This window comes from Cucumis sativus, chromosome 2 (assembly GCF_000004075.3).
Source record: "Cucumis sativus cultivar 9930 chromosome 2, Cucumber_9930_V3, whole genome shotgun sequence".
Classification (NCBI taxonomy): domain Eukaryota; kingdom Viridiplantae; phylum Streptophyta; class Magnoliopsida; order Cucurbitales; family Cucurbitaceae; genus Cucumis; species Cucumis sativus.
Window position 1 is genome coordinate 9,822,681 of NC_026656.2, and position 17,836 is coordinate 9,840,516.

The 17,836-nt window shown below is 28.2% G+C and overlaps 2 non-coding genes across 2 annotated transcripts; both read right to left on the minus strand.

Moving 5' to 3' along the window:
• Positions 1-1,158: 1,158 nt before the first annotated feature.
• On the minus strand, positions 1,159-1,232 carry TRNAV-CAC. The gene has a single exon. It is a non-coding gene; the product is annotated as a tRNA-Val (tRNA).
• A 182-nt stretch (positions 1,233-1,414) lies between these two features.
• Positions 1,415-1,488, minus strand: TRNAV-CAC. Its single transcript has one exon. It is a non-coding gene; the product is annotated as a tRNA-Val (tRNA).
• Positions 1,489-17,836: the final 16,348 nt, after the last annotated feature.

Sequence of the window (17,836 nt, forward strand, 5' to 3'; positions counted from 1 at the left end):
TTTGTTCTTTAGTGAGTTTTTGTAGGAAGTGTACATTTTGTTTTATTATTCTTCTTAAATAAAATCATACAATCCTTGTTTTGTAACAAAACTATCGCACCCCTCCCGAGCCATATGCTTTTGATTCGAGAGATGGTGTGAAATCAATTGATACCATCTTTTTTCCAATGATACTTGTTGACCCTAACCTCTATTTCTTTACTTAAAACTTAGCGAAAACATATAACTAAACTTTTTTTAGAGAATAAAATTCAAATGCAACACATTTTATTTATAAACATTTAGAAAATACTTACAAAAACTCTAACAATACTGGACTTTCGATACAAATCCGTTATTTGTACCCACAATTCTGACCATGTTCTAATATACTACCTCCAAACATAGTCATATTACAATTTTTTTATCAGACTGGTTGTCGTGGCGACAATAATCTCAGCTCAAGGAAACATGATCATTAACAAGAAATTGAAAAAACATTTTGAAAAAATGAGCTAAAAATGCTTCGTGAGTAACGATTTTCCAAAATATGCTTTTCAAATAATTATGCTCAATGCTCAGCTCTGGACGTATATGAATCATTGTAAACTTAACATAGTAAAGCTTTTGAAACATTTTAGAAATTCTCAATCATTTTAAAAACACATTAAGCTATCACATACCATACCAGCTTATAACTATACATCTATAGTTTAATATAGGTCAGTATAAACTGAGTCTTCCTCCATAGATGCTTATACTTTTACTGATTAATCGTCCTAGGCCCCTATATAGAGCCTTCACATGCATAACTTAATGAATAACATTTAAATGCAAGTCACTCACAACATTGCACGTAAAACTTGAAATCATACTTAATAAATTAGTCATAGAAAAATATACTAGAAACTAGAAACTTTCTCGGTAAAGAAATTTAAAAATTCTACTCCATGAAAATTTACCTTATATTTTATTTAGTATCTAAATGTTAGAAGATATCTCAACTCCAACAAAAACCCCAAATTTGTTATTATATCTTTACAATTCATAAATAATTTAAGAAAATATCTACAGTTCAGTAAAATAGGTGTGTTTTTGTTCTTTAACGAGTTTCCTTGTAATATTGTAACAAAATCATGTGTGTAATTGGCATTCTGGAAGGAAAAAGAGAACAAAATGTGTCTGAGCCCGGGTTCGAACCGGGGACCTCTAGTGTGTGAGACTAGCGTGATAACCAACTACACCACCCAGACATTGTTATTTAAATATATATAATTCATAGTAAAATAGGTGTACTTTTATTCTTTAACGAGTTTCCTTGTAATATTGTAACAAAATCATGTGTACAATTGGTATTTAGAAGAAGGCAATTGTTCAAAATAAGTTAAAAATTTAAGTGTCAAATGGAATTCTTGAAGGAAAAAGAGAAAATATATGTCTGAGCCCGGGTTCGAACCGGGGACCTCTAGTGTGTGAGACTAGCGTGATAACCAACTACACCACCCAGACGTTGTTGCTAAAAATCGTTCATGCAATAAAATACCTTTATATAGTTGGCAATTGAAAAATACTTTGATCTTTTTGGGACATAACTGAACAAATACCTTTTGAAAGCACATTTACATAATTAACTGCAGTTTTTCTAATTAAAAATATTAATAGCTATCTTTTTATATATATATACCGAGATACCGAGATACCGAGAAAATATAATGTAACACGAGATATAAAACTATAACATAATAAATGAAATTTAGAAAATTACTAAAACATAAAATACAGGCAACATTAAAATTCCCATCATTCTTTTACCAATGTGCATCCCAATAAAATCCACCAAATACAATCATTTATAGGCAATTTGAACACTAGAATGTGACATTACATGAACACTGAATACTAAAAATGTATACGAGAGAGATGAAATTAAAGGAAAATTAAATTAAATTAAAAAACAACCTCAAATACACACTAGTACCTCTTTCATGAGTTAGTTATAGTAGCAGCAGCTACCAACTTAACTATCTTTGAAAGTATCCTTTTTTATATATTATGCTCAACAATGAAGAATGATGCAAGTTAGGTTGAGTTATATATACAAAATTAGTATTGTATATATACAAAATTTCCTTTGGTAGGTCGTAAGATTGATGTCGCTCATGACGTTGCTAGGTCTAATTGTCTATGCTCCTTCTGTAGATGAATTCTATCGCTCTTTTCTATTTAATTTGTTTGGTCCTTAAATTCTCTTTTGTTTTCTTCCATTGAAAAAAACATAGGAATTTCTCTTGCCACCAAGAGAAATTCAATTATATCTATTTTAGGTAAAAAAATCATCATTAAAAAGTAAGTATTTACTAAAAAAAATTGAATATGTAACGACACTAACACTTGCTGCAACTATATCTCTAAATATCATCAACCATTATCTTTTTTTATTTTACTTTTTTAAATGGTCAGAATTCAATTTGGTAGATTTTAATTTAGGTTTAAATCCTATCCGGGTCACACATTTTTTTTAAAAAAACTCACTTTGATTTATGTCGTTAAGATTCCATTAACTTTTCAATGGAACGATAACGTGACTTCTATATTTGGACGAGTAGACTTTAAATTTATCATATTATTCAAATTCATAAATAACTAATAAAATTTTGGAAACTTTGTATCACCCAACTTTTTATACGAAGTTAAGATCATTACCTTAAATTTAAATAACAAATTTGATAATTTCTTAAAAATAGGATAACTAAATTTTCATTAAAAAAATACCATGAAAACATGATGCTGTTAGTTTTACAAATTTTAATTAAAGATAATAAAAATAAATAGAAAAAATATTTAAGATCAAAATATTGAAAACAAACAATGAAAAGTGGAAGCAAAAATTGAGTCCTCATATGACATGTCACTGGCATTTTGCTCACCAGCTTTCATCTATCTTTACATTTGTCTTAAATATTAAACATAGAAAATGGTTAGTATAAACATATACTCCCACTACTGGTTAGGTCCCGGTAAGTGACGGTTAGTTTTCTATTAATATCTTGTGAGCAGGTAGCCAAAACTATCGTGTGCCCGATGGAACACATGCAATCTGGTGATATTGAAGGAACAATCTCATCTGCCAGTGAACCCAAAGGAACACCTATGATATCGAGTTGTAATAGTCTCATTAGACCACTCATAAACATATCATGATAGACTAGTGGTCGACTCACACAATCATAAATTTGTGAAAGGTGGTGATCTCGAGGGACACCTATATAGGTACAATTCTAATAGTCAAAGTTAAGAGAGCACCATAGTTCATTGCATGTAGAACATCACAAACATGACATGAATATCAATCATAACATCCTTAATCATGTGATCAATATAACATATATCATCATTAACATAATATCAATCATCATCATCAACATCGTGTTATGCATTTTAGCTACTATCAATGCATAACTATAAATACATGGAAGCTTTTAAATTCATATTTGAAGGTCTAGTAGTAGAATATTTTACCTGAGAGATTAGCCAAACAAAATACTTACTAACTGACATTAAAAATTCTCCAACTATTTCAATCTCGAAATTGAGGTTGAAACTAATTCAATCATTTAAATCTTCAAAATTTTGTCAAATGAACCTTTCAAAGGCATGCAACCAAAATCAACTTCAATAATAACCTAATTTTGAGTCTCAATTAATTAACCTTGAATGAGTATCAAAATTCAGAGGAAAGATCCAAATTATTTAATTAAATTATCTTAGTGAATAAGATGAATAAGCTTTCTTTTCCGCTGTGTTTTCAATTTAAACATTTCAATGTTATTTATAAAATCAAATAATAATAATATTTATCATTTTAGAATATATCAATATATATTTTTATTTTCATCCTCTTTCCTCGCTCAATTTCTTAAACGCACAAAATATTAGAGATTTATAACCATTAATGATAATAATAATAATATAACATGTATTATTATTATTCTCTCACCCAAATATAATAAACATATATTTACTTAAATCATTATTCTTTTCCTAATTAAATACATCATCGTTTGTGTTCAATCAAATCAACCTTCTCTCTTCACATTGATTATCCCATTTTCCAACAACTATAATTATATTTTATCATATAATTAACTTTACTTTTTCATATTATTATTCGTAAAAAATCAAATAATTAATATTATATTCTACTAAAGATCCAAATTCTTAAATAAACATGTATATACTTAATTAATTTCAATTTCACCAAATCCGACTTTTCCTTTCAATATCCCAACTTAACTTAAATTCTCAATTATTTTAATTAACCACATATTCTCTCATAAATAAATTATTTTAAAATATTATAAATTACAACATGAATTATCTCAACCCAATAATTAAATTTTAGTTCCAATCCTTAATATAACACTAAAATAATTTAACATAATTAATAAAAATTCTTGAAAGATTTGGGATGTTCAATTTCTTTTTTCAATAATTATATTCAAAATTTTCACACTTTAATTTAATTAAATAAACATCTAAATTATTTAATTAAATTCAATCTCAATAACACAAAAAAATCCAATTCTACTAATTAATTAACAAAAAAATATTTAATTAATTATAATTTCATAAAACCGTCGATTCTAAATCAAATATTTTAAATTAACACTCAATAGTGACAACATAATTAAATAAAATTAAGATAATTAAATTCTATATCACTTTAATTATTAGGGCGTTACAAATTTATTTTATAAATCTTTTATATGATCAACACAATATATTTATCAAATAAACTTAAAAACTAATTTTCTAATTTTTTTTCTCCAAAAGGGAAATCTCTCACATCTCTTCTAGCTCCCTACCCTTTACTATTTTTGTTTTCAAAATTGAATCTTGAACAAATAGAAGAACATTGAGTAGAATAGAAAAATAGAACTGACATATCGATGTTAACATCTATGACAATGTAAAATAAATAAATAAATATATAAGTACATGTATAGAATAAACTATACAAAATTGAAAATCTTGAAACAAATCATAAGAACATTAAGTAGAATGAAAATAAAATAAAATAAAACTGACATATTGATATTACCATCCATGGCAAGGTAAAATAGAATTGCAAATAAGTATTGCCACAATGAAACACAATCCCCCGCCAAGGAGAAAAAGAAAGGAAAAAGAAAGGAAGAAGAAAAAATTGGGAAGAAAGAGAAAAAACACCTCATAAAATATTTCAAACTTGGAGCACTAAAATATTTGTTTGGATGAAATTGCTTCTAGCATGAGTTGAGAAGGTGAAGTAGAATGTCTAATGCCTCAAAATGGTGATAAACTAAAACTGGAAGGCAAATTGAGTTTTTGAGTTCTCCAAAAATCTAACGAGAAGACCAAAATATGCCATTTTAAAAGTTTAGGGACTATAAAATGTTTTTAAAAGTTTATAGAATAAAATAAAAGTTAAAAGTTGAGGACCAAAATAGAATTTAAACATATAATAATTAAAAAATAACTAATCGTGTATGAAATCTCTATCTGATGTATTAAAATTGACTGTGTAGAGAATCTTTATTTGCATCTTTAGCTCATACATTTTTTAAAGATGAATTTTTATATTGGCTTTTGTTGAGTGGTTGTGACTTTTCACGTGTTTCGTTTCGGGTGTAGATGTCCTTTTGAAAGACAATAAAGAGGACTTTTAGAGTGTAATAATTGATATTGACGACATTGATTTTTTATTGTGCTCTATAATAATTTTATAGATAATTGGTTTATTGCTTAATTATTTAATAAAAGTTAATATTTTCATTATTATTCAATTGCATGTTATTGTATAATAATATCCATGAATATATTATTATATTCTAAATGTTCCTAACCGATTATTATTATGAGAGCAATAATAAATTAAGATTAGTATGAGTTATAATTGATAATCATAAAATGATTATATATGTAGAGACATAAATTATAATCATATTTTCTTATTAGAGAATAAGAATTGAATTGGTCTTTTTTTAGATTATTACATGGACACGTGTCATAAACATATCATAAATAATCTCAAATAATCGATTGTTTTGATCCTTAGGCGTAAGATTATCATAGTGTGAAACATAAGAATTTATCGATTCTGATGTAATCAAACGTTATCTTTAATTAGATAATTGTAAAGGTTATATTCGAATGGATTATGAATTATGTAGTGGACAAATGATTAATCGATATGGAATTTATCCTTCTTGTTATGGAGAAATATCTTTGGGCCGCTCGATTAAGCGTGACTGTGGAAATGCACGGTCATGCTATAAATGACATTAATACACTTATTAATTCAATTATATACTGCGTAATTATAGAAGGATTTATTATTTCAGTATGCTTATTGATCGAGAAAGCGATCAAATTAGATAATGTGACTTTTTCCATGCCTTATATTCAATTATATACTGCGTAATTATAGAAGGATTAAAGCAATAATTATATTAGGTTGTGTAGGATCACCAACTTAGTTTAATATGAGTAGCCATAATGTTATGCTAGAGACTAATTATGACTTATGAACCATAAAACGAGTTATTGGCTCATTGTCATATTAAATTAACTCAATAGGTCGCACACGAAAGAACTGGGTCAAATTTGTCTTTGGACTGGTAATTAATAAGGTAATTGGAGAATTGAAAGTTTATTAGAAAACCCTAAGAAACCTATAAATAAGACATTAGGCATTTTATTTGATACATAAAAAAAGCATAAATTTGTTCGACACAAAAAGAGAAAAGTGAGAGTCGAAATTCCCACTCCGTGAGGTTCTAGCATATTCAAATTCGAGGAGTCAAATTTCTAGTTCGTGTGTGGATACTGTCAGAGAACGCTAATGATTTTGCAACGTTTTGATGATACGAATTTAGAGGATCGTTCTTATCAGAATAGAGACAATTCAAATTTGGAGAGTTACTCACATCAACACAGAGGTATGTTTATTCGTGATTTAATTGTTTATCCACGACTTATTTACATTCTAAGGTTAAATAACAAAATTTATGTATAATTTCACTACATCTAGCCCTAGTTCGTTTTCCAATAGATGAGACATAACTCTTCGAAATACAATGTAACATATGTCATTTGGAAGCATCTGTTTAGGGTGGAGATGATTACACACATTGAATCGATAGAGTGCATTGATTCTTCCAATGTATATGAGAGATGTGTTGGGATTGATGCCCTAAATCTTGTGGTCTTGTAGTTTGTAATTGTGTATATTATACAAACATTTTATTTATCTAATAAAATAAATTGTGTTATTTTATTTGACATTTAGTTGCCTTAACCCACAAAACCAATAAACTAACATCCAAGGTTATTTTATGTAACCTAAACATGTATGTGGCGACATACAAGTGGATCATGTTTAAATGATAACCTAAATGGTCTGTAGTAGATGAATAATGTTGGATACCTTATCCTGGTGACACTACAAATATAACTTACTTTGTAGTTGTTACAATTGTTCTAAAGTGCCACAAATGATTTGATCCTAATCATACCATGTAGAGACATTAGAGGAGAGGTATTCTATACAAAGAGTTTGTATAAGATCGAACCATGAAATGAATAGTCTCTCTTATTAACACTGTTACTAGTTGAGACTACATTTCACCAAGATGACCATATGTGACTTGACCTGAATCCTGAGTGAGTTGTGAACTCCTGCCTATGAAGGCAGTCATTTGATTTGCATGGGTGAGAGTTACCTATATCGTCGACTCAATAGGCCTACCATTTTAGGGATTCGTTTGACTAGAGTGCTGGGAACACAACTACACAAGAAGAACTTCACTCCTTCTCTATAGATGAAGTAAGTAGAGAAATTACTCTCTTAAGGGCAGATTCCAGGGCTTGAACAATGTGGTGTCGCACCCTCTCTTGGCCCGAGAGGAGTTTAGTTCTACAGTAGGACTATAACTATTGTTCATTAGAGGGATTGATGGTACTTAAAGAGTTAGATGTAACTACAGGAAAAAAAAAGGTAATTTTTGGCCTAGTTGTACTTATGAGCAATTTGTGAAGGGTCATTGCACTGTTGATTGGTTATATCTAATGGACACAAAAGTACTATAGTAAGAAGAGTGCAACTATTGGTCTTTAGTGGAATGACTGATAGTTAATGAATAATGATTAATTTAATTAAAGAGTTTAATTAATTAATCTCACATCATTGGAGCTTTAATCTATAAGTTCATAAGGTCCCCTCGTTAGCTCAATAAAGATAAATGAGAATCAAATTTATTTTTGTTTAATTTGAATCGTTCAAATTTATTAAAGAGAATAAATTGTATATGATATAATTAATATAATGTATTTGATACATTATAATATAAAAATTTTATGAGGAAAGTTAATATTTGAATATGATTCAAATAATAATAATATGAATAAAGATTCATAAATAAACTATAGATTAAAAATTAATATGGATTTGATTGATATTAGAACTATAGATCATATAAGAAGATCTAAACCATTGGTTATATTATATATGATATAATATAATTTGAATTTATATTAATATTACTTTAAATAAAAGAATATTTTACGTAACGGGAAAGGGAGGAAGTTATTTTGATAACTTCCCTTCATCTCTCTTCATATCTTTTGGTTAAGATATATAAGAGATGATGCAATCTTTTCAGTATGGATTTTTGTCAATCTATTGTTTCCAAAAAGAAAATTTCTCTCTGCAAATATTTTTCTCTTTAAACAAAACAAAAACACAGAAGCCCCGAAAACTGTCTGTGTTTTTTTTTTTATCTTGAGGATAACAAGGAAAACTTTGTGGTTTCGTGGTGTTCTTTGGGAGGTTCTACAAAGGTTAGTTTTCTTTTCTTATTTTCCTCCATAGAAGCATGTTTAGGTGTTTTCTCTGTGTTTCAAGTTCAATTTCTTTTGCACGGCGTTCACACGCTTCCGCTATGGGAATTCCATTCCTTCAAGATGCACATGTAAATTGTCACTCCCCCACTTAGAACGTGTTCCAAGTGTGAACGCGTCTTGGACAATCCTAACACTTCTAAGTGAAGTGTTAGAACGCCCACTCTTAAAGTTTTACTTAAAAGAATCATGCTTTGCAATATGAAAGTACAATGCTTCAAGACTTGGAAGAAGTTAGCAACTTTGGGTCTGTTTGGTCTTGTTCCCCGCTCCCTGTTACTTGTTTCTTATTTTTTTAGAACAATAAACATGAATGTGTTTGATACTTATTTTTGCTTCTTATTTCTTGAAAAAAAAAGAAATAGAAACAAAAAATGTGTTTGATAATTGCAATTTCTTGTTTCCTTATTTTCTTTTAGTTGTATTTTTTATTATATTCATGTTATTTTATTCACATTTAATTCAATTAAACATTACACCACTCACTTTATCAAACATAGATAGGAAGGTCTTTTAATAATCTTATGGAGATCAAGATGAAGATTGAGATATGAATGACAAAGTTAGCGAGGAGAAAGACGAAAACCCACAATGAAGAGGAGGACTAAAATCCATAGTGAAGAGGAAGACAAAGACCCACGACGAAAACATAGATCTGGTGAAAACCCACAGATTCGATGAAAACCCAGATTCGTGCGAAGAGGAAGACGTCGCATAGAGGAAGACGATGATAGGCGAGGAGGAAGATGACGAAGACAATGAGAGGAAGAGGAAGACGGTGGTTATTTGGAGAAGACGGTGAAGATAAGAGGAAGAAAAAAAACCATGTGGAGAGTGGTCATTTGAGGAAGAAGATGAAAATAAGAGGAAGAAAGAAGAAATCACGTGGAAAATGGAAAAGGAAAAGGAAACCAATAAAAATAATTGAGAAAAATGAAAAGGAAACCAATAAAAATAATAGAGAAAAAGGAAAAGAAAATCGATAAAAATAATTGAGAAGAAGAAAAAGAAAACCGATAAAAATAATTGAGAAAAAGAAAAAAGAAACCGATAAAAATATTTGAGAAAAAGGAAAAGGAAAAGGAAACCAATAAAAATAATTGAGAAACGGAACAAGAGAAACTATTTTTTTTTTTTGTTTCCAATAATTTCTTATAAAATGGGAAACATTTTTATTTTTTTGTAGAACGAGAAATAGGGAATGTTACCAAACACCCTTGTTTCTTAAAAAGAATGAAAACAGAAACAGAAAACAGAAAAAAAAGCATTACCAAACGGGTCCTTTATTTTTTCTTAAACAAATTCGATAAAAAAAACAAAGCATTGCTTTAATAGAAACTAAAACTAAAACTTCAAAATTTCAACACCTTGCAGTAGCTCTTAACGCCTAACCCAACACATCAGCTCGCCTTCTCTCAGCGGTCTCCTCACTTTGCTTGTCTAGAAAAGGAAAACTTATACATAAGCCTAATACTTAGTGGATGACATTTTAGAAAAACCCTTTGGGGAATACAAGCACATGCATAAAATCATTTTACAAGAACAACTCCTCAACGTCTTTTCACGCTCTGGGAATAAGAAATATCGCATTAGCCTATAGTTATTCTTTTGCGCTTGAACATTGAACCTTCTCCATGCACAAATTATCGTGATGATTCATATTTCACCACCAGCATCTCTGGAGACCCTTGTTCAATTCCAATTGTTTGTCGGTCAGCTCGAATACATACCATGTCGCAACGCATCCAGCCACCTTCTTGCCATGCGACCACTCAAATCATGGTTGTCATTACTCTTATGTGCATGTAACAACTAGCTCATGACAGGACTAAAGCTAATAATTTACTCGCATACAAACATCATAAGAACACTCATACTTTACCTTGTAAACAAACTTTCAAACAGTCATGCTTTTCATATAAATCATAAACAAGATTACAACATGTATTACACTATACATCACATAACATAACTTTGAAAGAAAAGCTTTTAGAAAACTTTCCTATTTACTTTGGAAGAGTCACTCACAAAGCTTGTCTCCAACCCCTTCTTAACGTAACTCGAACTCTCCTTTTGACAGAGCTTTAACACTTTTCATAACTTCTTTGTAACTTTCCTTTGAACTCACAAGGACTAATTATACTAATCCTAAACCGGATTAGTCATTCTTAACTCATCTTAGCTCATCAACATCTACTTAGTGTTTACATGTGTAAGTTTAATATTTCCTTTAATCATGACTAACTTTAACCCTGCATGTATCTTGTTGACTAATCTGGAGGAAAGTGAGTCATCACAACTTTTCAACTTTCTTTCCTAGCCTGGCTCAAAACGCATTATTGGATCTTCCTCATGTCACCTAGCGAGAATGCATACTCTTCTTCAAAAACGCATAATACTTGTATTTAATTAATAATTTTTACAACTCCTTCCTTGCAGAAATCCTTTCCTCACATCCCCTCTACTTCATAATGCAGACTTCACATGATCGAAAAAACAAAATAAATACTTTCATTTACCTAATCAAAAGATAATTTTCATAAGATCCAAAGTTCAAATAAAATAAAATAAAAATTAATTGAATAAAAATAATAATTAATACGATGAAACAATACATCATTTCATGTAACTTCATGATAGGTACAATAGTAACATTAGAATAAAAAGTATTAAAATATATAAAAATAATAATTAAAACTACAAAATTTCACATGAAATGCACACATAAGTAAACATAAAATATGATACCTTAATTCTCATTTCTTCCTTTAAAAGTAAAAGTATGGAAGATGAAACATTTGTTTAAGGTGAAGATGAGGAGTTCTAGAAAATGAAATAGACATTATATCTTTTCAAAATTTCATTGCCCTAAACATTTTCCTTTCTATGACACTATTTTAATATAATGTATTTTTAAAATAAAAGGAATTTCAAAGGGAGTATTAAACTTCACACTGTCTCCCAAACATATACAAAAAATTGCAGCTGAATTATTGAACAAGAATTTATTTTCCTGTTAACAATAATTATTAATTTTTATTAAGAAAAATTATTAAAAACAAAACTTTTCAAAAAATATTTATACTTTATAGAAAAATTTATACTTTATAGATCAGCTGTAATAAATTTTATCTTTTAGTGGTTATGGAGTGTAAATGGTTTGTCCATTTTTGAAAAAATTTCTAATTATTAATCATACATAATTTAGTATGAATTTTAATTTTAAATGAAAAATCGCTACCTACCATGCATCTGAAAAAAAGTTTAAGAATCTATCGGACACTTTTAAAGGATTATTTGTTTCTTGAAAATGTGGAAAACCATAATTAATCTTAGATGCCCAAAAATAATAGATGAAATTATAGATGTTCGACCTCTTTAGATTATTGTATTTGTTTTGTATAAGTAATCATCGTAGATATGTGAAAATATTTTTATTATTGTAATTAATTTGATAAATATGAACTTATATAACATTTTTTTTTATCAATTTAGATTTCTTTTAAAATTAAATACAATTTATATTATTTTAAAAGGAATTTTAAACTATAGTAGAAAAATTGAAGCTATTTACATAGTATAGCAAAATCTAACAAATTCGAGATGAGAAGTTGAACAATTAGTAAGAATTTGTGAAGTCTAGAGACTTGTGAACTCTTGAAATCCACTGTAGAGAAGATATAAAAATAAGGGCCGATAAGAAGAATGACAAAATATGAGGTTATGAATATATGACAAAATTATTTTTAAATTGATAAAATAGCAAAATAGAAAAATCTGAAGAAAAAAAAAATAACTTGAGCAATATCTTAAATGCCGCTACGTAAGTGAAAAACTTGAATGTTAAATACAATTGTTCAATAAACTCAAAATACCCTATAATTAAATAAAACATCTCACACACAATTAAAGCCTATGAAAAATCTAATTTTTCCCCCAAAACTAAAAAATAACTTATATCACCATTGAAGCTCCACCTAAGCTCTGCAACCATTTCACATTTCCTTCAAGTTGGGCAGACATTGAAAACTTTTCCATTAATTTTACGTTTTGAAACCCTACAAAATTTTGAAAGATCTTCTGATTGCATCTCCAATATCTTCCGTTATCTATCTTTCACGTTTGTTCCACCGAAAAGAGTTCTTGCAAAACGACTTCATAATCAACTTCAAAACCTTCAAGCTCTTCACATGTGTCCTAACTTTGTCCCTTAACTTCGTCCACTTGAAAATCTTCAATCATCTGTAGAGAATGATTCATCTCAATCAAAACCCTTGTCATTTTTCATACGTTCCACTCAAATTGGCGAGTTCTTCATGTTCTTCATGCATTTGAGATTCATTTGAGCTCTTAATCGACCAAAATGTGAGCTTCTGCAGTAGATTTTCCTCTTCACATTTCATCTTTTGTTTCTTTGCACTCTGATTCTTAAGGAATTTTTTTTTAAACACCATTATATATAGTTCTTCATTTTGATATGCACACCAATTATAACTTGAAATCGTTTAATTTTTTTAAAGTTTTCGTTGTTGTGATCTCTGCTATTTTAGAAGGCCAGAAAGAGAAACATAATTTGTATAATAATTTTTTCTTTTCTTCTTTACATTTCTTCTTTCTTTTTAATTTTTTCTTCATTAGGGGTAGAGAAACATAAATATGTATTATGTATTATTTAATAATTTTTTATAAATATTTTAAAATATAAGTTGTTAATTTTTAAATTATAAAAATTTGAATTTTAAATTGAAATTGTTATTAAGAATTTATCTTTGCCATTATTTTAGGGATATGCAGAAAGATTTGAATTCAAATTGATTTAAATCCTAAGAATCCGAAAATATGGTAGAAATTAAACATATCTTTTATGTATTATAGAAATAAACATCTATTATGAATTATAGAAATAAATTGTTAACTAATTGATTTAAATCCTAAGCATTCAAATATCCGGTAGAAATTACACTTATATTTTTATGGGATGTTGGTGCAATCTTCTCCAGCAATAAAATATCATATTTAGTTAAGATTTACCAAACCTAAATGTTGTTTACAAATACACTATATTCATATCTATGTGATTTTCTGCCTCATTCTTTGAACTATTCGAATACACTATATTTGTAAGAAGTGAATTGTCCTATATAAAGAGGTATAGTCAGGTATGAAAATACAAAATAAAAAATGTCTGCGATCGACGGTTTTCCTATAAATCTTAATATTTTCAAGATTTGTTATTTACTATTTTGCTATTTGCACGGTTATCTCAGGTGAGACAACAATAAATGAAGAATCCAGTTCATGGACGAAAGAGGCAAGTTAACAAAATGAAGGATCAACAGATAGTAAAAAGAGAAAAAATAGTATGGAAAAGGAAAATGAGGTAACCATATATAACATTTGATAATTGTAACATTTTTATGGATTTTCGCTATAAATTTCCTTTTTATAACATAGGTCAAGACTATTAACAAGGAAGAAAAGACAAAAGAAGATAGAAGAGGAAAAGACAAAGCACCGATGAAACAAGAAAAAGCTGAGCTATGTGTGATATATATGGTACTGTCGTTTAGATGTTATATGAGTAATTACACTGTATGTTTGAATTATGTTGAGTAATTACACTGTATGTTTGAATTATGTTGTATCTGGAATAGACTGAAACTTGTTTATCAAAATTACAGTGTATTTGTATTATGTTTGGAGTGTTGTGCATTATGGAGTATGATACTTTGAAGTTTGATAATCGAGAGATTTAGTCTATAATTACACTGTACTTGTCAATTCGATCGTATATGATGTAATCAATTCTGAAAATAGACTTAAATTCATTTATTAGAATGATGTGAATAAACGTGAAAAAAAAAACGTATAATGAAAATAAACGTGAATATTACGTTAAAAAAACACGTCTCAAAATAATTATATTATACAATTGACACAAGAAAATAAATTTTTAAAATAAAAATCAACCAAAATAAGTGAATAATCATAATTAGCCCGATTTGAGAGGATGATAAAAATTTTAGATTCAAGTTGTTATTAAAAGTATGTATCATGTACTATTTAATAAATTTGAAATATAAACAATCTGAAAATGTTGAATTTATCTTTGTCATTATTTAAAGGATGTGACGTAAAATTTGAATTTAAATTGAGGATTCTAGGAGATATTATTTAATATATTTTTATAAATAATTTGAAATGTAAAAAAATGTGAAAATGTTGAATTTATTTTTTCCTTTCAGGTATGGTCTAAAATTTGAATTTAAATCATTATTAAACATATCTATTATAAAACAAAGAAATTAGAGCCATATTTTTAGGAGAGGTTAATGCAACTTTCCTAGCAAGCATATTTAATTAAGATTTACCAAATGTGAATGTTGTTTTCAAATACATTGTATTCGTAAATATATGATATTCTGTCTCATTTTTTAAGCTATTCAAATGCATTATACATAATCAAGTATAAAAAAGTTAAAAAAACGTCTGCAAGCTGACGATTTTGCTATAAATCTTAATACTTCAAGGATTTGCTATTTTCAATTTGTTATTTAAACAGTTATCTCTTTAAATTATTAGATTATAATCAATATTAAAAATGAAACATGAGCACAATGTAACAAGCAATGTAACTCAACCATCTCAACCAACAAAAGTAAATAAATAAAGGACTTTTTATATTAATATAGGTCAAATTTCAAGAATGTCTTAAACCCACTCGAAAGTATTCAATAAGTGTTATTTCCTTTCACTCTAGCTTAGCTTGAATTAGTTTGATTACTTAATGTGCTTAAATATGTTATTTTATACGTTTTAAGAGCTTAAGAGGTAGAGTCAAGCGTTAGGAACGATTATAAAGTCGACTTTTAGGTTATTTTATGCTTGATTTGGACGCATCCATTCACGATTTCTTCATGCCCAGCAGTTGTACTTCTGTATCACTTTTTATTTTCATCTCGAAGACTCTTCTTGACACATTATGAATGGCTAGGTAAGCCATTTCTAGCTTAGGTTAGAATCCAAGCCCATGGAATCTTGGTTGGAAGACTTGGTTTTGTCTTTGCTTCTTTAATATTATTTTTGCTGCTGATTTGTATTGTTCCCACTGAACAATTAAGTCTTTGACCAATTCTCGTTCATTTTTGCACAAGTTATATTTGTGAATTCTAGGTTATTTAGAATAACTCTTTCACCAGCATATTGTATGATTAACTAATTTTGAGAACGTATTGATTAGTAAATAAGGTCGGTTGTTTAATCAATCTTAACTAGATTAACTCACTTAATGCAATTGTTTGATTAATATGGACCTTTTTCGTACCAATTGGTTGAGTATCTAGATTGGCTAAGAAATAATACTAGGGCATGTAAGTTGAGGCATCTTGGGTATATAAGTTAAGAGATAAAATTGGTTAAGAAGTCTATGATCGACCGAGTGAATGAGTGGATTCCAAATCACTAGACTAGATCTTTTTAATTCAAATGAGTTCATTTAAATTCCAACTTTACCTTAATGCATTTTTCGTTAACATTCAATAGCAAACACAATACACACCTCTATAGCCTGTCTAAAATCCAAGAGTGTCTAAACATTCTTCTTAGTTTTCTGTAGAGACAATTCAGTTTTGTCACTTATACTACCTTCCCATAACACATAACAAGCAAGCCCAAAAAGTCAATAACACTCCATTTATTTATGGTCATTTAAACCAAAAAGAAAAATTAGAAAAGATGTAATTATAGAAATGATATTCGCTGAATTTGTTTTTTTTTCCCAAATGGTGTATTTTTCTCTACCTTGAACATTATTTAGCATTAAATATAGCCCACCAAAATTAGAGATAATTTTAAATCAAAATCTTAAATATGTTATAAAAAAAAAAGAATGGAAAAGTTACAAAATATGTAAATACTAAACATGCGAAAAATTCATCTCAATTGAAACACTAAAATTTAAATTTATATATATATATTAATAAAATCTTGAATTTGTAGTTCAACCACAGCAAAGAGAAATGAGATTCTAATATTAGAAACACTAAGTATAATCAACATGTCGGATTTCTAAATTTTAGGGATCTGTCATATACTTAATAAATAAAATATGGCTATCCATAGTAATTAGGATATAGAGTGTAATCAATGATTGTTAAAAAAATAAAATATCTATCCCATTTATTATATATTGTTTAAATTTTTGAACTTTTAGTTATAAAATAATACAAAATTTTAACGTGACTGACTGGAGAATGTATCACAATGTTAAAATTGCCTAAAAATAAGTAAAAGTTTAATTATGAAATATAATTGAATTTTAGGATATTTATGAAATATTGTTTGTAAAGTGCCATTCTAAAAAAGTGACATACGAACAGGCATGGATCCTAAGTATTGTCACTAGTAGTCTTATGTCTTAGTTATCAATTTGATAATAATCTACATCTGTCACCTATCAATCATTAATCAATTGAAAAAGAGTGCATGAAAGATACCACCAATACATATGTTACTATATTTAGGGAAAAGTTATAGCACAAGTTATAAATCTCATGAAGTTATACATTAATTCAATATTGATTTATTTCACATACCCACGTAATTCTTCAATATTGTTATTTTTGTGATGGCTATGAATTGTAGTATAGAAACATTTGCAATCAATTATCAAAATGGAAGAACTAAACTTACACGATGCATTTGGAGGAGCGTTTAGGATGCGTTTGGAGAAGCGTTTAGAGGAGGAAAAGAGTCATGCAGAAAAATGATTATGATAATTCTATGTTATGATAATATGTGTTTGGTGGAATGTTTATTATTGATAGTGTTATTAGAGAGCAAGATTATGAATGATAGTGTTATGATAGTATGTGTTTGAGAAAAGGAAAATAATAGGTAGTATTACGGTAATATTTGA